Source organism: Oreochromis aureus, linkage group 9, assembly GCF_013358895.1.
Source record: "Oreochromis aureus strain Israel breed Guangdong linkage group 9, ZZ_aureus, whole genome shotgun sequence".
In the NCBI taxonomy this organism is placed as follows: Eukaryota; Metazoa; Chordata; class Actinopteri; order Cichliformes; family Cichlidae; genus Oreochromis; species Oreochromis aureus.
The window spans coordinates 32,939,629-32,963,202 of NC_052950.1; the positions used below are offsets into that span (position 1 = coordinate 32,939,629).

General features: G+C 41.2%; 1 long non-coding RNA gene across 1 annotated transcript; it reads left to right on the forward strand.

Moving 5' to 3' along the window:
* The first annotated feature begins 14,192 nt into the window (after positions 1-14,192).
* LOC120441865 lies at positions 14,193-17,917 on the forward strand. Its single transcript, XR_005614326.1, has 3 exons — positions 14,193-14,453; positions 16,216-16,326; positions 17,635-17,917. It is a non-coding gene; the product is annotated as an uncharacterized LOC120441865 (long non-coding RNA).
* The last annotated feature ends 5,657 nt before the right edge of the window (positions 17,918-23,574 follow it).

Consider the following 23,574-nt stretch of genomic DNA (forward strand, 5'->3'; position numbering starts at 1 on the left):
GCATTGTTATTTTAGTGCAGAGAGAGCAAAAACATAAAAACTCCCTCTCAGCTTGTTCGTGGCCACAAATGGCCACCCCTTGTTTACATTTACAAAATGCTATAAAATTCATATATATTAAAAAAAATGTCCAGTTTTTTTTAATTGATTTTTTAGATTAGTATCAGGGCTGTTCATGAAAATCAAAATTTTATTCAAATTCTGAAATTTAACCCTTTAAATACCAGTTAGATCACATAATCATAACAACTCATAAATAGAAAAAATCATAAAATCCCAGTTTTTTTCCTAAATAATACATGCCATCTGATTTATTTGCTAACCATGATGAAGGTTAGATGCATAGCAATAATTAACAGCATCAATGAGTTTTATGCATCTTTGTTTTTTTGTGCAGTGACAGAAAAACAAAAAAAATCCCTCTCAGCTTGTTCGTGGCCAAAAATGGCCACCCCCTGTTTACATTTACAAAATGCTAGAAAATTCATATATATTAAAACATTTTTCTACTTTCATTGACTTGATTTTTTAAATTAGCACCGCTCCTTTCACGCATCCTTTATTCCCCATCACTGACTGCTGGTTCCTTGTGTGTTGCTGTCAAAAGAAGCATATTCCTCCGTTGCTTTGGCATGTGGGATATTGCTGTGGTAGTTTTGGTGAAGCCAAAGACAGACAACAAAATCTTCCTCTGTTGCAACTGGAGGAGCTGAGGAGGAAGCTCTGGGTTGTTTCCCCTGTGCCGGTTTTCATCTGAGGAGTTCCTCTGCCAATGTGACCAAAGAAAAGACGTTGTCCTCGGAGCTCCTCCGTCAGTTGGAGTCTGAACCCCATGCCTTTTTTACTTCCTGAGAACTTCCACTGTTTTCATCCAACATGCTATGTATTGCTTCATTCTGGTGTAGGTTTTATCTCCACTTCATCTATAATCCTCCAATCCTCACACCTTCGCCTCCCGTGCAGGTTTGTAAGGGCGCACAGCAGCTAAAAGATCTCCTTTGTTATAAAAAAGTCAAAAGTAGATCTCAGGCTGCTAATGCAGGACTAGGGTGACCCCTAGTGGGTACTGGATTGTGGTGCAGTCTCTCTTCAGTAGTGGGACCCACGTGGTTTTCCTTTCATGGCGGATCAACTGAGTCGCTGGCTCCTCGGTCTCAGAAAATGCTCCTATGTTCTTTTTTTTTTGGGGGGGCGGCTCTGCCTCCATGCCCCCCAACCCCAATCCTCCCCCAGAGAAGAGGATTCGGGCACTGGCTAGAACTCAACATCAGTGGTGATGCAGTCAGCCTCTTTGAAGATTGTCCCCTCATCTTCTGGAGAGGAGGTTTCTTCATCTTGTATTTTCTTCAAGGGCAGAGGACTGCTTGCTGTCCTTGCTCTCTGACCAGATCATATAGGCAGTGCTTGAAGCAGTGATGATCTAATTGCCATATTGCCAGAATAAATGATCTGGAAGCTGTTAGGCTTACTTACAGCAGTAACTCTGTCTGCACCTGCATAAACTCCAGGGCCCTGTTTCAGAAAGCCGGTTTAGTGCAAACTCTGAGTAAGTATACCCTGAGTTAACGAAAACTCTGGGTTTTCGGTTTCACAAAGCAAGTTTAGATTAATTCTGAGTGAGTTACTATGACGACACACTCCGTGAAGCTAACCTGCCCCCTAGCAGGTTTACTTCAACTAACCCTGACCTTCTCCGCCTCTTTGTCGGAAACCTGACTGTAGGAAGTGTCAGACATGGCGTGCCCCTTCCTTGAAGAGCCAGTAGATGTTGAAGCCCAAATTCTCCACAGAGCTCTCCGCCGGGAGAGAGTGATTAGAGCGCGTTTGGACATTTTATCATTTCCAGATGATTTTCTGTGTGAACGTTACCGTTTTTCAGCACAATCCATAATTTATTTGAATAACATCCTCAGGCCTTATATTGCTCATGTGACACATCGCGGACATTCTCTCAGTTCTGTACATATTATTTGTATTGCACTTCGGTTTTTTTTGCAAACGGGAGCTTTCTGTATAATATTGGTGACGCTGAGCACGTTTCCAAGGCTACCGTCTGTCGGGCAGTCAGGAATGTTACAGTTGCACTGAAACGTCTCCTGTACTTGTTTGTGGTGTTCCCCGGTCATAGACCCACAAGATTTATCAAAGAGGATTCCACAAAATTGCAGGTATCAGGATGAACAAAACTTAATTCATGATGTGGTGATACTTGAACTACAGTGAGATTATTCTGTTATCATATGTTACCATATATATGTAATCAAAGTAGTTGAATTATGATACTGCTGTAGATCATATTATACCCCTTAATATAGAGTGTGTGATCAGTATGTAGTTTTAGTTTGCATTATACTTCTGACCTAAAAAGAGTGTGAAAATCATTAGATCTATTGGATTGACCTGTATTATTCGACACTGTTGAACGTGTTACATGGTTTCTTGACATTGCATACTGCTGAATCATGAAGAGAATGTTGGGTGCAGAAGGCCTTGTTGTTCTGATAGCAGAAGAGACAGACCACATTCCATACCCCCACCTTTACAGAGAGCAGAAAGACAGGGAGCCGAGGTCATAACTTAAGCGCCGTGTGAGAGAAAGAATGTGAATGTTTAGGCTTTTACGACTAGGTGGGGCTACTAGAGGCTATAAGAAGCTGAGTAACCCGTCACCATTTTGAAACTTGCTGTGACCCTCTGCAGGCAGGTCTCCCCATCATGATGGTTTTATGCTCAAAAGTGTTGAATTGTATGGAAATAAATGATTGTTGATTGAGCATTTATACACCGAGTATTGTCCTTCCTTCAGCCCAAAGATTAAAAGAATTGGGAGATTTTAACACTACTACTTAGATTTTACATTTATTTTCAGGGTTCCCAGGCGTGATTGGCTGTATAGATGGCACTCACATTCCATTCTGCTGCTTGAAGTGTTCCATTTCCAAAAAGCATTTTTTATTTTCTTGATCAAACAGGTCTTGTACAGCTGCTTTACAGGGAGCTATTGAAACACAGAAAATAGCATTGACATTCATAGTACATGCCTACTTAGGTTGGTTGTAAATCAGTGCTGAACATCTTACTGAGGAAAGGTTTGTTGGAGAAGTGGCTGGACCCTCTTCCTCTACATTTTTTTATATTTCATTTTTACTTGCTGCCAGGAACGTTTGGGGCCTGTTGGGTTGCACATGCGCTCACATCATATCACAAAATAAAATGTATAAAATAAAAATAAAATGAAATATAATAAAATAACGTGTTAAATGGGTGGAAATCCCTAGATCAATTTTTAAATTAACACTCACGCATTGACTCTGTCGGCTATGTATTGCCATGCATGCTCCTTTCTTTTGCAGCTGAGGCTGTGTTACTTTTTTTCCATAAAATTTGCATGTTATCGGCATATGCTGCCATCAGAATTTCGGCCTCAAGCGCTGTAAAATACATTGGCCGTGCCTTCTTTCCCTCCGTCTCCATGGTGACTCGCTTAATCTGTGCTCCACTAATCAGGGCTTTATGCGCGTGCTTAACTTGGGGTTAAAGCAACTCCGCGTTGATTGAACTAATTGTTATCAGCCTTTCTGAAACCGAATATTCCGAGTTGGACAGTTCGGGGTTACTCAACCCTGAGTATCATTTTTAACTCTGAGTTTTCTAAACCGGCTTTCTGAAACAGGGCCCAGGACACGTTTACAAATAGTGTTTGTTGTTGTTTACGCTCCAGCTGCAGCTGCAGGTTTGAACTCTGCAAAATGTCCTGTGATTGGAGTTTTTTTTGTTTTTCTTTCTAGAGTTGATATTTTGGGTATGGTATCTTTTGATGAAAAATACAAGAGTAAAAGTGCTTTTAACATGTGCTTCAAAGCTAAGTTTGACTGGGAACCTCAAAGCTCAATATCCTGCATCCACAGAAATTCACTGCAGCCTATGTAATGTTTGAATTTATTCCAGTCTATCTTGCAAATACATGTTTGTACTGCAATGTCATGCACAAACACAAACTATTAGATCCTTAAGATCAAACCTATGTCAAAATTGTTTCGTTATTTTGGTCCATTGGAGTGTGGTAGGCCATCAAAGGCCGCTACTAGAAACTCAGAATATTACATGAAATTGCTTGCTTGGCCAAAAATGGGTAAATGATGTAATTTGGTAAAAAACATTAAAAACTACAATTTTCATGTGTTGAGTTTAGAATGAAAGCAATTTTACCTAAATCGCATGATATAGTACTGTCAATAACAAGGAATCAAAAAAGGTGGTTATAATGGGTTTCAATTGGCCACAAATGGCCACGATAGAGCCAAGAGGAGCAATTTAGTGTATAGTGAATATTATTGACATTATTAAGGAGCTGATGTTGAAAATTAAAAAATCTGAAAGAAATACACACCTTTGGGAAGTTTCATTCCATTTGCATTAACAGAACAAAAATGGCTGAAAAGCGAAAAGCAAAGTGGCCACAAATGGCCAGGATGGAAACCTGAGGTTTTTTAATTAAGCAGCAAGGCAGAACAAAATCAGGGCTGGATGAAGACACGAGGACTAAACCCCAAATCAACCAGACCCAGAACTGATCCGGAATTAAAACAGGACTACAACAGTTCAAAATCAGGACTACTTAGGGCTTAACCAAAACAGAACCAGAATCACAACTAGATGATAGTAGCACTAAAAATCATCATAGACCTGCACTACACTTATTTTTTAATTCTACCAAAGTCCACTATTTAGATTCAGAAAAGTTTATATAATTATTTAGCCTCGTTGTGAAAAACAAGCGTGCATAACTTAATCAGAAACCTATCAGAAGCTTCTTCAGCTCAGAATGGAATCGTCTGCAGTTTTCTTATTAATTAACAATAAATTTAGTGTATATGTACTCCTAAATTTGATGAAAGTGATAAAAAATACAGTTCTCTCTTTTTATTCTGACATTTAACTAATTCAAAAGATATTTCAATATTTATTTATCTAAAACAAGTTTAGTCTAAATTGATGTTGTACAGAAAAAAATGCTCTTGTGTTTTGTATGTAAATATCTGGTTTATACTGCTGTGTGTTGAAATTCCTCTTGTTTTTCATAGAGATATACTGAACAACATACAAAGCATAATATTGTGGAGGTAAGCATTAACGGCACAGAGCTCTCAGTTCTCACTCCTTCTTTATTCCTCTCCAACATCAACTGCACACATCGCGCCACACAACACAGGAACACACTTCCTTAACACTGGGTGTGAGTGGAGCCCTCTAGTGGTCCACCGCACATGCCCCCCCCGCCCGAACACCCAGCAGAACTAGTCCAGGACCCGGGGCTTAAGCAAACGGCCGGAACGGCTGAACTGGGGGGGTGGGGAACTGACAGAGGGCAACCCAGCCCGGGAGCGAGGCTGGCACTGGCAATCAGAAAAAGCTGCAGACGACTCGGACTCCGTTGATTGTGGGTCGCTCCTGGGGGAAAAAACAGAATCCATCAGCCCGGTGGCAGGTGGGCGGCCGCGGCGAGGGGCCTGGGCCGGGACCACCTGATCCTCTTGCATAACATGTGCAGGCTTAAGTCTGTCAACAGAGACAACCTCCTGCCGACCGCCAAAAGAGCATCTGTTTCTACCATCAGCGTTTTGGCGACAGAGTGCGTCGCTGCCTGCCGCCTTGCGCTTTCACAGCCCAGGGAAACGGACCCGCCAGCGTGCCGTAGCAGCCGCGACCGCTGGCAATACAGAAAGGCTGCTCTTCATAGAGGACTCACGCTCCGGGAGACGTTTTCTCGTGGACTCCGGCTCCCAGAAGAGCCTCCTTCCCCCTACCGCTGCCGACGGACTAGCAGCGAACTGTGGACCGCAGCTCATGGCAGCTAATGGCTCTCCCATCAAAACGTTTGGGGAAAGGTTGGTGACTGTTTGTTTTCATGGCCGGGATTTCCAGTGGAACTTTGTTGTTGCCGCTAGCTCTGTACCTATTTTAGGTGCTGATTTTCTGTGTGCTCATGGACTGCTTGTCGATGTTGCTAACAGACGTTTAATTGATGCTCTCTCGTTTTCTTCGCTACCCTGTTTTACTCGGGCTGCCGAGCCCCTGATTCGGGCTAATGTAGTGACCTCCGGGGATGCTTTTCAGCGTTTGCTTTTAGAATTTCCATCGCTGTCTGTCCCTAATTTCTCTAGCACGGTAACGAAGCACGGGGTTGAGCATTATATTCCCACGGTCGGGCCCCCGGTGTTCGTGCGCGCGCGCCACCTCGACCCCGCGAAACTGTCCGTCGCTCGGGAAGAGTTTGCAACCATGGAGCGCCTTGGCATTGTACAGCGTTCGAACAGTGCATGGGCCTCTCCGCTTCACATGGTGCCCAAATCGGACTGTCGGTGGCGGCCATGCGGAGATTTCGCCAGGTTTTCCAGCGTTTGGCAGCGCACGGCCTGATCATCAACCCTTCCAAGTGCCAGTTTGGGTTGCCTGTTCTGGATTTCCTCGGGCACCGCATTTCCGCTGAAGGTGTGGTTCCGTTGCCCGACAGAGTCCAGGCCGTTTCAGCTTTTCCGCGTCCTACATCGGTTAAAGCGTTGCAGGAGTTCTTGGGGATGATAAATTTTTACAACCGCTTTCTCCCCAGAGCTGCCCACCTGCTACAGCCACTCTATGCTGCCTTAAAAGGTAAAACAGCCAAAGATCCTGTTGACTGGCTGCCGGAACGCGTCCAGGCGTTTTCCGCAGCCAAGTCTGCGCTGGCTGACGCCGCCCTGCTGGCCCACCCGCTTCCGTCGGCGGAGATCGCGCTGACCACCGACGCGTCCGACGTGGCAGTGGGTGGGGTGTTGGAACAGCGGGTTTCAGGTCTCTGGCAACCGCTCGCCTTTTTCAGTCGTATGCTCAGGGATGCTGAACGCAAGTACAGTGTTTTTGACAGGGAGTTGCTGGCCCTGCACCTCGCGACACGACATTTTCGTTTTTTCCTCGAGGGTTGCAACTTTACTGCATACGTTGACCACAAACCTTTGACGTTTGCGATGTCCAAGGTCTCTGACCCATGGAGCGCACGCCAGCAGCGCCAGTTGGTGGCCATTTCAGAGTTTACCACAGACATTCAGCATGTGGCTGGTAAGTCCAATCACGTCGGGGTCACCAATGTGGAGGTAAGCATTAACGGAACAGAGCTCTCAGTTCTCACTCCTTCTTTATTCCTCTCCAACATCAACTGCACACATCGCGCCACACAACAAAGGAACACACTTCCTTAACACTGGGTGTGAGTGGAGCCCTCTAGTGGTCCACCACAATATATAAAATAACATCTACCAGAGTTTTTTTTCTTTGAAAGAAGCCCCTTATGTCCATTCTTGTATAGTTCTACAGAACCTACTGCTAAGATGAATGATTGTAAAAGAAAACTATTTTCTTTAGAGCAAAAAAATTCTAAAGGGAACATTTATTTATTTTATTTTATTAGTATTTTGACACATTTTTTGAATGTGTCAAATATATATTTTCTCATCTAAATGTCCACTGAGCTGTGAGCGAGGGGGTGGTAAAGCTCCTTAACATGGTTGCCAACCAAGAAGAAGCTGTGAGCCAGGAGGGAGGGGTGAGTGAGAGAGTGATTCGTTCAACTCGTTTGAGCTGTGAGCCAGGAGAAAGGGGGTTAGTGAGTCCCGAGTGATTAGCTTATGCTATGATTCAGCACAGCAAGGGAGGGGGTGAGTACCTCAAATGTGCTGTTAGCATGCTAGCTGAGCTACTGTGAACCGAGGAGCTATTGGTCTTGATGTCACTAAGGTTACGTTCACACTGCAGGTCTTAATGCTCAATTCCGATTTTTTGATTAAATCCGATTTTTTTGTCTGCTTGTTCACACTACACATAAAATGCGACAGCAAACGTGCTCTTGTGTGAACGCTCAAAGCGCAAAAGAAGATGTCACACACAACTCGCTCTGTTTAGACCCAGAGCAAACAATATTGTTTGACTGATTGCCCTTAATATAAAGACTTCAGACTTTATGTTTCCCAATTTTTGCTTTAAGTTATTTTGTTATTTACATAATAATGTAGATAACCTAATAATGATCCTTTTTGCTGTTTTAGAGGAGCGGTGCTTCAAAGGATAGTTGCAGATTTCTGTCAGAATCTGCAGAAAATACAGTACAAATAAAATGTTCACGTTTCTCCAACGTGGTCTTCCCAACAGTTTCACCGGATGACCAAGAATCATTCGCGATGTCTTATTGGGCGCTTCTCCGGCGCTGATAATTGGCGTCTGTCTTGTGTCAGTGACGTAAAAGACGGATTTAATGCGACTTTACCGTTCACACAGCAGTCGCTTTCTAAAACATAGGATATGGATCGGATTCAGTACCACATACGAAAGTGACCCAGATCGGATTTGAAAATATCGGATTTGTGCCGTTCACGCCGTCATACCATGATCGGATATGGGTCGCATAGGGTAAAAAAAAAATCGGATTTGATGCGCTTTCGCCTGCAGTGTGAACGTAGCCTAATTTAAGGTGTCGCGGATAAATACAACAGAACAAAATGATATGACCAAGACAAAAACTGTGGTGTTTTGTAAAAACCTGAATTCACTATGTAATTGTGTAACTTTATTACAAAGCCTGGTGATTGCTGCACATCCTGCTCCTTTGACATCAATTAGCTGATTCCTCATCTTAAAAAAACAAAGTTACAGCAGTGGTTTAAGCTTATGGCAAGAAAATATATATTAATCATCAATGGGATCAGTATGCTGCGCCAAAGAAATTGCACACACATAATTATACAAAAAACATTAAAAAATAAGTTTTAATGTTGTTAGCGCTGAAATGCTCTCTGGTCGCTATGGTAACATGTAAATATTTAAAATTTATTCATAAAACACGGGAGAAGTCACAGGGGAACCGAGTTAATGATAAAAACCCTGAAAACCATACATTTCATACTAAAGCCTCAACTCTCGTGACCTGGTACGAAACTGTGAAAAGATTTTGTTTATTATTCAAATATGCTTTGCTTGTGGTTTGTGTAAACTCTGAATGACGATTCACCCTGATAAACATGAAGCCTTGCCTATGCTTATCATATGCCTGTGAAGACAAGTTTCTGTGTAAAGAGGAACGGAAAGTTCCACTTAAGCAGATGTTTAGTCTAAGTATGAACAGAACGTTTTAGCAAGATATGCATTTGTCTGTTAAGCAATCTATATTCTTTAGCAAGATATGCATTTGCAATCTATATTCTGAGAACAGGCGGAGACTGCCTCCGTCTGCTGTGTCCTATATAACCTGCAATAAAGAAGAGTACTGTGTGACTCTCTCTCGAGACGTTCACCCATGTACATGTGATTGATTATATTGTCTCACTGTGTCTCTGTTTTACTTTGGCAGCCTTCTATTTGGGAGATTTCCCCCGACAGAAACAAATGATGGACCGCTGGTCTAAGCTCATATCCATCATGAACAACACCTCCCAGCTCTGCATGAGACGGTACAAGCACTGAGCAGCTCGTTCAGCAGTAGACTTTTACACCCACAGTGTAGGAAGGAGCGTGCAGGTCATTCTTACCAGCAGCTGTCAGACTCTAACCAGGGGTGCACATAACTTTTTTAGTGAGCTACTCAGGTGAGTCCCAGGAGACGGTTTTTAGTACGCATTGAAAACACTCTTTTTCAGATATGCTACAAGTCACTGTTATCACTTGTAGCCAGTTACATTATAATAGCTGGCAGGTGGTCTTCATGCCTCCATGAAGACCACTTGGTATTATGAAACCCAATTTTACAGAGGGGATCCCATTTTCTTCACACAGCTTCTTCAGTGTAGCATTCTTATTTTTTTTTTGCTTCACTTTTTTGGCAAATAAAACTGCAGCAGCTTGACCACACAGCGATTAAATGTCTCTCAGTAAGGAACCTTGCGATCAACTGATTTTAACCAAATCTCCAGTGTGTGTGCTGTGCACAGAATGTGCACAAGGGAGTCTCCAACTGTAGCAAGTTGCAGGAGTTTTGGCACAACGCCACTGAACATACCCACGTTGATAGCAGCCTCAGTTGTGCACGCAGCGACCAACTTTGTTGTCCAGTCGTCCAAGCCTGTGTCCTCAAGAAGTCTCACATCCCTACGCGGTGCGGTCAGCACCCAGTTCATGGATACCTGCGAAGCAGTTAGGTGCATCCCTGTCTATAACACAATTTACCATGTTTATCTTACTCATCACCTGTTTAATTTTTCTCAGTGCACTAGAGGAACATGTTCATTCACAGCTGCCTCATCACATTTTTACATCTGAACTCTGTGGAGCCTGATCTCAAGGGTTTTGAGTCTGACACTGAAACCAGAAGAGGATCTTTCTGTCTCTTCAGATTCACTGTGATGGGAGTGATTTCAGCCCTGAGTGATCACGCTGATGTTTGCACAGAGCAGATAATGAAGTGAATGTTTTGGCACATTGGTAACAGTGAAACAGTTTATTAGTAACGTGGGATCGTTTGTGTGCAGAGTATGAACTGAGATTCCTGAAGCTCTTGTCACACTGGTCACAGCTGTAGTTTCCTTCCATGTGTGTACGTTCATGATCGTTACGACTACCTGAATGTGAGAAGCTTTTGTCACAGTGTCTGCACTTGTATGGTTTCTCTCCTGTGTGGACTCGTTTGTGTGTTTTAAGCTCACTTGCGGTGGTGAAGGATGACCCACACTGATCACAGAGGTGCTTTTTAACCCCACTGTGAATCAGTTCATGTTGTTTTAATCCACCTGATGTGATGAAGCTTCTCCCACATTCTTTGCAGTATTTCAGTTTGTCTCCAGTGTGTCTACGTTGATGTATTTTTAGGGTGTATTGTTCACTGAAAGTTTTTCCACAAAGGTCACAGATAAACTCTTTCCCACAGTGACGACAGGGTTGAGAACTGGATCCATCTGTGTCGCTCTGCTTCTAAACAAAGACACAAAGACAGTGTAAATCAGTCCTTCAACATTTTTATCCTGAACGTCGCCTGAATTAAAGAGCATCTCTGCAGACGTCCAATTACATTTCACAGTTTCAGTTAACACACTCAGTTTACTGGGCTGCAATAACTACAATACTACCACCATACCACTACAGTAATGCTTATTATTACAGTAACATCTGAGTTACACTAAAGTACTACCACACTAATATTTGCAGGGTACCAACATAGTGCTAAACTACTAATGTAACACTGCAGTAATACTCATTTAATACTGCATTAATAACACTGTAATTGTGCAGTTATAACACTCAGCTGACTGGAACACAAGACAAACACTACTACCCCCATCACACTGCAATTATAATATTAAATAAGTATTTTAACACTAATGTCTAAAAGCACCAAAGATATAAATAAGCAATGTTACTACTGCTACAATACTACAATATCATTATGCAATGCTACACCTTTGTTAACCATAAGAGAAGATTACTGAATGATTGGTTTTGAGCTCATTTTCATTTGTGTTTTATTTTATTCCATGTACTCCTGACAGAGGAATCAGCCACTGTAAACAAAAGTCCATATATACAGAAATAATAACAATACCATGATATACCAGGAAACTGCCTGAACATTAAATAACACCATAATATTAATTTTCAGCACTTTTACTTTTTCATGATCATGTAAACAAAAATCATAACTGAAATGAAAATCTGAATAATCACTCAGAGCTGCTTTTCCATGCAGTAGAATTGCTAACATGCTAACACAGTTTAATGAGCAGAGTTGTTCCAAACAGTCAGGCTAAAATGACAAGATACAAATATAAATACATACCTCACAGTAACTGCACTTGTAGAGTCTCTTTCTGGTGTGGATCTGTTGGTGTCGTCTCAGGTAACGTGGAGCTTTAAAAGTCTTCTCACACAGGTCACATTTATAAGGTCTCTCCTCAGTGTGGGTAAACGTGTTGTTGTAACTGTCCATGTGTTGTAAACTGTTTGCCACACTGTTCACAGCAGTACACATCATGTCCGGTGTGAATGCGTAGGTGTCTATTTCGGTGCCCTATCCGGCCGAATGTTTTTCCACAAATGTCACAGCTGTATGCCTTAATTCCAGAGTGGGTAACTAGATGACTCTTTAAGTGGCTACTTTGAGTAAAAGCTCTCCCACACTGATCACATTTGTACGTTTTAACTCCACTGTGGATGAGTTGGTGTTGTCTTAGGTAACCCTTCGAGGAAAAAGTCTTTCCACACAAGTCACAGCTGAACGGTCTCTCTCCAGTGTGGATGAACTGATGATGTTTTAGTTCAGCCTTCCCAGTAAAATCTTTCCCACACTCGTCACAGGTGTATGTTTTCTCTCTCTTTCTTCTGTGAGGTTTGTCGGCCTCCTGAGAGCGCTGACTTCTCTCTCCATGTTGGTCCTGCAGTGACAGAGATACAAACAGAGGCAGTGAGTGAAATGCAGTCGTGGAACAAACTCAACCTTCAAACTCCCTCCATTAACACTAGTTTTAAACCTGAAGGTGGAGTGTGGCACCAAACACCTTAAAGGTCTCTTTTCCCCACCTGCTGGTAGTTCTAACACATTACATCCAACCTGGTGTTAAAAATAATTCATGACTGTTTAAACCAGGGGTCTGCAACCTTTTCCACCCAAAGAGCCACTTGGACCCGGTTTCCACGCAAAAGAAAACACTGGGAGCCGCAAATACTTTTTGACATCTAAAATGAAGATAACACTGTATATATTGTTTTCTACCTTTGTCTGAAGAACTAAGGTGTGCTGCTTATGAAATCCATGAAGTGCTACAGAGAAAATTACATTTTATTTATGTAATCAACACATTTTGAACTCTTAAAGAAATATAACAAAAGCAAAGACACCCAGCTGAACTAAAATGATCCATGTAGCAAACAAAACTGTTGTGAGCCGCCTCCCTTATATCTCCTTTGGGCTTTTGGAGCCTTGACCTGACTATTAAAAATAACTGGTAAAAGCACTATGCTGCTGAAAATGAAAAATAGATATTTGCAAAATTCTGCCTAAATATGTATTTTACCTTGTTAATGCGCTTGGCGGGCGTGGTCTGCAGCGCGCTGCTGCAGGAGGCGGGACGCAGCTGAGCGGCACCGCAATCACGCCTCGCCGCCTTAAAGTCTGTGCTCTCTGCTGTTGTTGTTGTTGGTGGTGTGTGTCGGGCTGTGAGCTGCGGCTACAGCCGGCTGTATGCGCGCACAGCAGCCGTGTGTGAAAAGTGGTCAATAAAGAGATGCTGAAAAGCGCTGTTCATGCAAACATCGCCGGGTCTGCCGTGATGTGTTTACAATGGGACTTCTGCTCCTGAGCCTCTGCTCCCAGCGTCTGCTAATCGGTGCTGTGCGAAGTCAGTTTACGCAGGACTGTAAGCTGTCATCTGTCGTCTGTGAGGCGTGAGCAGTGTTTGTCTTTAACATAGTTCACGGTGGAGCTGCTGACATAATGTGGATCCAAAGATCCATAATTGGCCTACCTGGGGTTGAAAGTCTCGATAAATGCACGGTGTTTCAAGGGAATACCGGCTTCATGAGTGTGACACTTATATTGAGCGAGGAAAAATAATAGAATATAATTTTATATTTATATTTCAATATCACAATAATCTTCCAATTTAGAACTACAAGTTTAAAAGAACTAACATAAATAAAATACACTTCAGCTTAAATACTTCTAATTTATTTTCCCAAACCACGCTGGAGTCCGCAGTATAAGGACTAAAGAGCCGCATGCGGCTCCGGAGCCGCGGGTTGCCGACCCCTGGTTTAAACACTAAAATCATGCCCATCTATGGAAGAAATATAGTATCATCAGAATCCAACTATTTTTAGACATCGAATTTATAACACTGAATTTTTATCCTCCAAATTTCCCTGCAAAAATATTCACCTGCAAAATTCACCTGCAAAAATTCAACTGCAAAATTCACCTGCAAAAATTCACCTGCAAAAAATTCACCATCAAATATTCACCTGCAAAAATTCACCTGCAAAAAATTCACCTGCAAAAAATTCACCTGAAAAAAATTCACCTGCAAAAAATTCACCGTCAAATATTCACCAGCAAAAAATTCACCTGCAAAAATTCACCTGCAAAAATTCAACTGCAAAAGTGATGAACTTAAATGACCCAAGCCAGAGCAATCAGCACTAGATCGAGTCGAGCGGCTCTCAGCCAATTAAATTACGCTGTTTGATCACATGACATCGTTAGCCAGCAGTGTGTCTCCTGAAAAGAGAGCTGTTTAGAGGTGAGGGATTAAGTTTTTCTCCTAAATAAAGATCATTACAGGACGCCTAGTCCTACTTAAAACCCCATTCATTTTTCTTTTATTTTATCATCTACTCGAACTGAGGAAAACGTTTGACTAACTCAAAGAAAATTTCCGCGCCTCCCCTGCCTGTCTGCAGAGGCAGTTTTGAATTCAGGAGCGGCAAACCCTGGCGGTTCTCCGGTAAGTATATTATGTTTTATCTTCAAGTTTGTCTTTTGAAACGTTAATTTTATTTAAATCCGTTGGTCACGTATAAAGTACACAGACGGGGTCTTTGCTCAACTCGTCTGATGCGTGTCTCACTAAGCGCTACATGCTACCATCCTGCTAACCGAGCTAACCTTTACATGCTGTGCTCTACAAAATAGGATACTCGGTACAAAACCATACTCCACAGATGTTTATAGATAGACGAACACTGCAAATATAATGTGGGAAACGAGAATGGCATTTGGTGAAGGGGTAAAATACACCATGAATAAAGCCATAGAGTGAATGGCTGCCATGGTTGCAGAACGGCCTGATTTAATGACAAGAATGGGGAAGAGTGAGGTGAAGTGAACCAAAGCCACAAAACACGGTCAGACAAGGCGGAATAGGGCAGTGATATGTCCGTCAGTATGAAGTTGGTGTGTGCTTTGGTGACCAAAAACTCGAGACCGGTATCAGGAAGATGGGAGACTCGTGTTTCACTGGAATAGTTGTGAATTAAAACATCATTTGTTGGGGAAATTTAGGTGTAAATGCATCCATACAGGCGAGACAGAAGCAGACCAGGCAGTGAAGAAAACAAGGCAAACATTAGAAATATTAAAACGGAAATATGGGATTAATATAACATACAATTAGGGAAAATTGAAGGAACACAATGTAAATTATACTGTAAAGTCATTAAAACAGCATAACCTGATTAAAAGAAACATGTAATTGGGTAGGATGGTGATGATGATGATGATGATGATGATGATGATGATGATGATGATGATGATAATAATAATAATATTAAAAAACATGTACAAGATGGGCATGTATACTTGTACCCAGAATTTAACAACTATAAAGTTGTGGCATGACAGTACCTTACCCCATCGATTATATCCACACTTTCAGAAAAGGATATGGTCAATATCTTTACAAATCTAAACTTAAACAGATAGCATAAGTTAAACGGGATATTCCCTCTGCTTTCTCCTAGAGAGAATACATCAAATTAAACAAATAAGTAGTCTATGGCATTTAAAAGTGGTTACCTACAATTCTGAAATGATAATACTAATTCTTATTGATGATGATACTGTATTTGAAATCCTGGTGTAACACTGAACCCGACATCATAAAATGATTACCCTTGTAATGTCAGGGAGCTACAACCAAGGAGGGAAAATATTACTATCTCACCCTTGTATCCAATTACATAACAGCACTGCTTGGTAAAGGTGTTGAATTAGCTGGGTCGCTCAGTTTGGGGAAAATTGTGGGTAGCCTGCAAAGGCCTCAACTTCTCCATTCCCACAATGTGCAACAAATGGGCACAGCTGATCTTCAAGATTGGAACATCGGCCAATTACTTCCAACTTTAACGTATTTTTGCAAAAATATTCTTAAACTTGTCTCTTTACACAGATCATAATGATACAAGATGGCACTTGTGTAATTTCCTATAAATTCAATAAATCTAAATAATTGTTACCAACCCGGTAAATCCTGAAAAATGTTTTAACAGCTGTGTTAAATTAAACTTCATACTGACACATGCTGGAAAGTGCATTCATGAGACAATTTTTTTTTTTTTATGCCTTCTAGAGCAGTAGCAATCAAAGATTTTAAGGATTCTTTTACATTTTTTAAAAACACTCTGATTATGGCATAAGTTGTTCTTTATTATCAGATCTAAGTTTGTTTAAAGCTTCGAATGTTTTGAGGTACTTTTCTTTGTTTTCAGGGTTCGTGGCAACCACGGATGGGAAAATGTGGAGGTTGCACGGCTGATGTTTACTGTTCGTGGCACAGGAAGAGGCAGTTTCATTTCAGGAATGAGTGAGCACAATCAAAGGTTTGTTCTCATAAAATACTGTCAACCTCAAATGTTTCTGACATAAGATGGAAGGTGTTGCAGCTTTATTTCCATTATTTAAAAATACATAAACATTTAAAGGGTATAATGTTATGATTTAATGTTGTCAGTGTTTTATGTCATGTTTAAGGATTTGTTCTCGGTTGTATCTTACGTTTAGTTTAGTTCAGGGTCCATGTGTCATTCTGTCTCTCAGTGTCAGGTCTTCGTCTTGGTGTAGTGTTCTCATTTCCTGTTTTATTGTGAAGGTCTGCGTCTCATGTGAGTGTGTTCAGTTTTACCTCTGTCTCGTCTGGTTGATTATTCCCAGCTGTGTTCCCCACCTGTGTGTAATCTCCTTGTGTTTCTCTGTGTGTATTTAAGTCGCGTCTTCTGTCTTTGTGCTGGCTGGTCCGTCTGTGTATCCACCATGTTCCACTCGTGTGTTTGGTGTTAGTGTCTTAGTTTTGTAAATAGTTGTAAATAGTCTTGTCAAGTAGCGATCGTACATTTTGTTCACCTTGTGTATATGTCCTTCACTGCAGCAGCATAGTAGGCGTGAGAAGCCATTTTTGTTGATTAAGTTTTCTCCTGTTTTTGTTAGAAAGTTAGGTAAGTGGATTGTCTTTTGGTTGGTTTTTATTTTGTGTAGGACAGCATAGGGACCAGTAGGGAGTTTTGTTTGTTACTTTTGGCACTGCTCACAGCTGAAGCAAAATAAATGGCTGCTTAGCACTTTTAGAAGATATTGTGGTTTGTGTACTTAGTTGGGTGGTGTGTGGGTGGGCCAACTTCTTGTTGCGTTCGATACTCGCCTAGACAAAGAACGTAACAATAGTTTTATGAAAAAAGTTTTATAGTAAAATGTCTTTAGAGAACAGTGCCCTATCCAGCAGGATATATTGTCTCATATGTGTCAGGTGTTTTTGTTGTTGTTGTTTCTTTCAATTTCCATTATTTACCCTCAAGGAAGAAAATATTGGACAGGTCCTACAAACCCCAAAGAGCCTTCAGGACTCTGCCCTATTTTTAGTTATTCACACACCTTTTCCAGTCTGTTACTTCCTTCCCTGAATGTTCATTCTGTGTTAATGGTCTGGTTGTCATCTCATGTATTGCCACTGATCATTACAACCCTTTTGGCACCTTTTTAAGTGATATGCCTGGGTCCTTCCTACATGCCCTGATAATGTATTATTACTGTTGTCATGCACACATTTCATGTAGGGTTAGAAACAAGCAGGAATTTCTCATACACACCAAAGAAAGGCCATACCTAATTTAAATATTTTTTATATATTATTTCAGAATAGAGCGACTGTGGAGAGACCTCTGGGTGGCCATTACATGCATTTACTACGATGTTCTTCACAACCTTGAGGAAGAAGGCCTTCTTGACATTTCAAATGCTGCGCACACCTTTTGCTGCCATTACATCTTTCTTCCTCGACTGGAGGATGATTTTAATACATTTTGCAGTGGATGGGACAACCATCCACTGCGAACAGAAAACAACACGAGTCCCAACCAGCTGTGGGAGTTGGGTCACAGATATCACCCTGTTCCTGTTCCAGAAAACACACAGGTAAAGGTGCACATTTTAGTACTCATTGATTCTCTTACAGAGAATGTGATGATTTTATGGATAATTAAAGTCAGTCATAAATCCACAAACACAACAAGCTGAAAGTCAGTGATGCTGCTCGGTTTGCAGTCCTGAATATGACGGCACAAGCAGGATTCACTGCACTGTTAATGTTAGCTATGTTATATTGCTGCCTCTGTTCGGTGGTGTCGAGCCAAACGGACTTTAACGTGTGTTTGAACGAGCTGACGGTTCACTCGTTAAGCTGAAAGAAAGATGCTTTAATCACAGGAGTCACACATGTGTCCACTGGACCATCTGGGAACTCTTCTTGTTTAGCACTCGTAATAACACAAACACTAAATCCTCCTTCTCTTGTGCTGTTTTGTAGCAGTGTGTACACCTGAGACTGTCACCTGTCTGTCTGTCCTGCACTCTCTCTCTGTTTCTTTCTCTCTGATTGTGGAATAAAAGTATGAACATGTATTTATAAGTTACACTTGTGTTTGAATCCTGCAGCTTATCAGACATTTGATTTCCATGTGTGACAACTGCAAGTGTCCAGAGTGAGGACAGACTGAGGGACCCACTGCTGCACACCCCTGATGATCCACCAGGACAAACTCAGCAGTGTGTGAGGAAGAGGAGGAGGAAGAGCCAGCAGCAGCTGACAGATGGAGAGAATAGACAGACTGTTCCCTGTTTGTGAAGGACTGCTAGGAAAGTTTAAAAGAACTAACTGTCTGTCCTGAATCAGTCTTATTAGGTAATGTTCAAATAATGTTATCATCCCAGTGTTTTCAGTGTGGGAGAAAGTACTCAGGGCCTTCAAGTTACACACTATGAAAGGCAGCAACAAGTTTAATATTCAGAAACCTAAAGTATGTATCAGCAGCAGAATGGAGCTAAAAATAAATGTTTGTTTCAGTTCTATGAAGCTTTGAGTATTTTGGATTAGTAGTACTGCTGTGTTGTTGCATCATATTGCTGTAATTGTTTATATGCTTTATATATTCTGAGGTAAGTTGATCTATAGTGTTACATCATATTCTATAAGGATGTTATGTGTTTGTATAGTTTCTGCCCAGTTTGACCCATTAAGCAGAAGTCAGCCTGTTTAAGGCTCTGATATCTATTCTGTATGACTTAAAGCAGTTATGACATGGTCTGATTTTCTCACCCAATAAAGGAATATTTAATATATCAGTCTGATCTTTGTTTATTAGAAACAGTTATCACAGCTCGTACATTTTCTTTTTACACATATATGTAAGCATTGAGCCAAATTTAGTAATGCCAACATATTAAACGAACAACATTTGTCTCTTACATATAATACATCTGTATATACACTGTCAAAGATATTTGTCTTTGAGTGAAGATTTAAGGTGATAGGACTTATAAATAACTGGAACTTGAATCTTTACTGAAGCTCAGTATTTGACACAGAGTTCACTCACATGAATTTCACTCACATGTGCTGTACCAGTGTACCTGCACATGTGATGTGACAATAGAAGTGATTTGATTTGAGAGTTCAAACTCACTGCTGTAATAACTTATGATTAATATAATAACTATAATATTGGCCATATCATATTTACACTGACTTTAGTCTCATGAACAACATTAGCTAATTGTTATTTACTAATCTTAAATGACTGTTCAGTACAGATATGAAGGCCAACAATCATGTTTTACAGTCCAGTGGTCTCAGCCTCAGATACTTATTAAATCACACAAAGTTCGTGTAGAAACAAACACACGAACAAAATATGTTCTCCTTCATTTCTGTCAAACAAAGCTGTATGAAACGTTTCCAGCGGTTGGTGTTATGGTTGCTAGGCAACCTGGGCAGCGCGACGGAGGCTAGACCGTCCCATTTCACGAGCCTCGCACTTCCGGCCTTAGCGGTCTTTGAGTACGCGGCCCTTGAAGATCGTTGAGGCTGCGTACTTTAAGGCTGCAGACCCTGAATTGGGATACAGCCTTAATCCCTCACCTCTAAACAGCTATCTTCTAGGAGACACACTGCTGGCTAACGATGTCATGTGATCAAACAGCGTAATTTAATTGGCTGAGAGCCGCTCGACTCGATCTAGTGCTGATTGCTCTGGCTTGGGTCATTTAAGTTCATCACTTTTGCAGTTGAATTTTGCAGGTGAATTTTGCAGGTGAATTTTTGCTGGTGAATATTTGACGGTGAATTTTTGCAGGTGAATTTTTTCAGGTGAATATTTGCAGGTGAATTTTTTGCAGGTGAATTTTTGCAGGTGAATTTTTGCAGGTGAATTTTTGCAGGTGAATTTTTTGCAGGTGAATATTTGATGGTGAATTTTTTGCAGGTGAATTTTTGCAGGTGAATTTTTTGCAGTTGAATTTTTGCAGGTGAATTTTGCAGGTGAATATTTTTGCAGGAAATTTGGAGGATAAAAATTCAGTGTTATAAATTCGATGTCTAAAAATAGTTGGATTCTGATGATACTATATTTCTTCCATACCCATCCCTCCTGCTTGTACACAAATATGAAGACTAGCATGCTAACACACTCAGAAAAGTAATGAATGTTTATCAGGTCTATACTTTTTTATATTTCCCGTTGCTGTTTCCTATTAGATATTTTTTTTATAATTTTTTTAAATTATTAAATCCAATGTAATAGTTACTAGCTTGGTTGAGTGAAGGAAAACGTCACAGTCTGATTGTAACCTGAGGATTTTTTTACTTTTACTCCCTACATTAAAAATATATATCTGTATTTTCTACAACTTACATTTACAAAACAGGCTTTTTAGTTTTGGTTTAAGGCATTTGCGGGGAGTTATTTCATCACTGCAGGCATCAAACATCAAACCAATTTGAGCCTAAACAGTAACACATGAAAGCTAAGATGAAGATGAAAGAGGCAAAACTGTGTGCCATAGTCAGGGGTTAAAATGAGCTGGGGGGTCCCCCCCCCCCCTCCTCCCCCTCCTCCCCCTTGCACAGCACTGAACAACTGCAGGTGGAAATAATTGTGATTTGATGCTGTATAAATAACACTGAATTGAATTGAAAATGTAATTAATACTACTACTACTAATAATAAAGAATAATAATTGCTTCTGACTTCTTAATGTTTGTAAACACAATTTTAAAATACATACTACATTATAATATACAACACAGTCATATAACAGGTTGGGAGTATGAGAGTTTTAGACGTGACTGATTATTTGGTGAAACTGTGATATTTTCCTCACCTTCTGTGTTGAGCTCATTGTTTCCTCTGTAGTGACTCAGCTGAGTCCAGATGGCTGAAAATGTTCCTCTGCTGCTCCGTCAGACTCTTCTCCTCCTGCTGATCAGCTGGGACACAAAACAGATCTTTGTTAGGCTCCACACTGCACTGAAGAGTCAAAGTGTCTCATATGTTCATCTGACAACACAAAGTACAAATTTCACTCTGACTGGTTGTAGAAATCTTGTCAGACGTGTTGTGCTGCAAAGTGAGGTAACTCTCTCACTCACTTATACTTCAGGAGGAACTTTGTGACATTGGCTCTAATATTCTAAGCAGCCCTTTACTATGACAGGGCCAGAAAGTCCTGTTTGAAGGTTTGGGAGAAGGACCATGTTAAAGGTGGATTGGGGTTTATAGAGAAAGGCGTTCAGAAGCGGAGACAGGGACTGCTACAGAGAGGCCAAGTACAGGTTCACTAAAGAAGTGGACATTGCTAAACATCAGCACTCTGAGAAGATGCAGCAGCAGATCTCAGAGAATGACTCGGCCTCTGTGTGAAAAAGTTTTATGAATATTAGGGCTGTTCGATATAACGATATATATCGGACGACGATATAAAAACGTCTATCGTTTCATTTTACGCTATCGTTTGTTTCGTGGTGTCGCAAAATAAACTGTTTACGGCAATATTTTTTCATCATTTTGATGGTCACTGTAGTGGCTATATTAATTTCTTAAAGTTCTCTCTTTCTCTTATATTTAATATAACCACACTACGGATGGACAAGCGCTTGTTTTTATGCGCTGTCGTTAGCAACAATGACGGTAAAACCACGGCGTGTCCGGTTGTTTATTTTCCACATAAACCTTTCACAATAAAGCTCAAGATCCTGTTGAGACTTTTCAAAATAAACTGAATCACGTGAAAGACGCAGAGTATTTACGGATGAGAAGCAAAAAAAGAGCCGTCAGGTGCTAAAAAATAAACCTTAGACTCAAACATTAGAACAGGCTTTTCCCCGCAGCATGATGTGTAATAAATACTTACAAAGAAAATGGTGGCTGTTACAACATATGTCTAAAAATGTATCGTTTCATGCATCAATTAAAACACTCGACTCCAGGTACGCGACGCCCAGCTGGAAACACTTCACGCAAGTCGAGCTGCCCGACATTCACAGAATTTACAGAAAATGTTACATTTTTGTGATTTATATCATTATCGGACGATAGATGTCTTAATATCGGGATATGAGATTTTGTTCATATCGCACAGCCCTAATGAATATCACCAACTACAAGCCTAAAACCCTCCACTCCACTGATGACTTGCTCTTGGCCAACACCCTTAACGACTTTTACTGCCGTTTTGACGAGCCATCAAGCAGCCTTCACACCCCCAACAGCCCCAACAATGGAGACACTTTGGACACTCATTCCCCCACCTCTCCCCCCACCATAGAGCCATCACCACCATCAAACACTTTACCTACAACACCCCCCTCCTCACCCCACACCATTGAGGATTTCACACCACCTTCTCCCACTACAACACTTCATATTCATGAAGCAGTTTAAGAGTCTGAATGCTCGGAAAGCTCCTGGCCCAGACGGTGAGTCTCCTGCCACCCTCAGACACTGTGCAAACAAGCTGGCCCCAGTGTTTTCTGGCATTTTCAAAGGACCATGTTAAAGGTGGATTGGGGTTTATACACTTTGTTATGATACAGGTAAGGCTGTAAGAGCCTGAGAAGGTGTCCTGAATGAACCTCTAAAACCAGTTTTCAGCTAACGACTCTGCTTCAGTCTGGAAAACAGCAACTACAAGTTTAAAGACTCCATCAACAATTCACACCCAGCAACAGCCTGAACAGCTCCTCCTGTGGTTTCCACAAACAGGGACAGACCTGTTACTCCCCCACCCCACACTTTCCACATCTTCAGCCCCCCAGTCCCACCACCTCCACCATTCCTAAAAGTTTGATTCTTTTCATCTGGACGTAGCTTTTGCAGTAGGAGAAACGTAACTCATCCAAGTGACTTCTTCAGTCTCAGCTGACTGCAGCTTTCCCCAATCTTCAACAGTTCATTTGCATAATGACTGAAACGAGCACCACTGAACTCCCCAACTCTCTGTGAACGGTACTCATGGCCATTGATCAGCAGTCTTTGATTAATGAGCTTTGATCAGTGGTTTCAGTGCTTTCCTTCCTGCTTTGACTGCAGCTGTGTTTGACACAGGAAGACATTATTACATTCTTCACACTCTCCTGCACATTAACCACCACAATATATTTTTATTCTCTGTGCTTTCAAATATGAACACTGTTTACTTTCATCTCTGTTTCATTAGTTTTTGTTAACATCTTCCTGTGCATCACTTTACAGCAGCCAGACTCATTAAAATGAGACTTTGTAGGAGTTCACTTCCTCTCATGT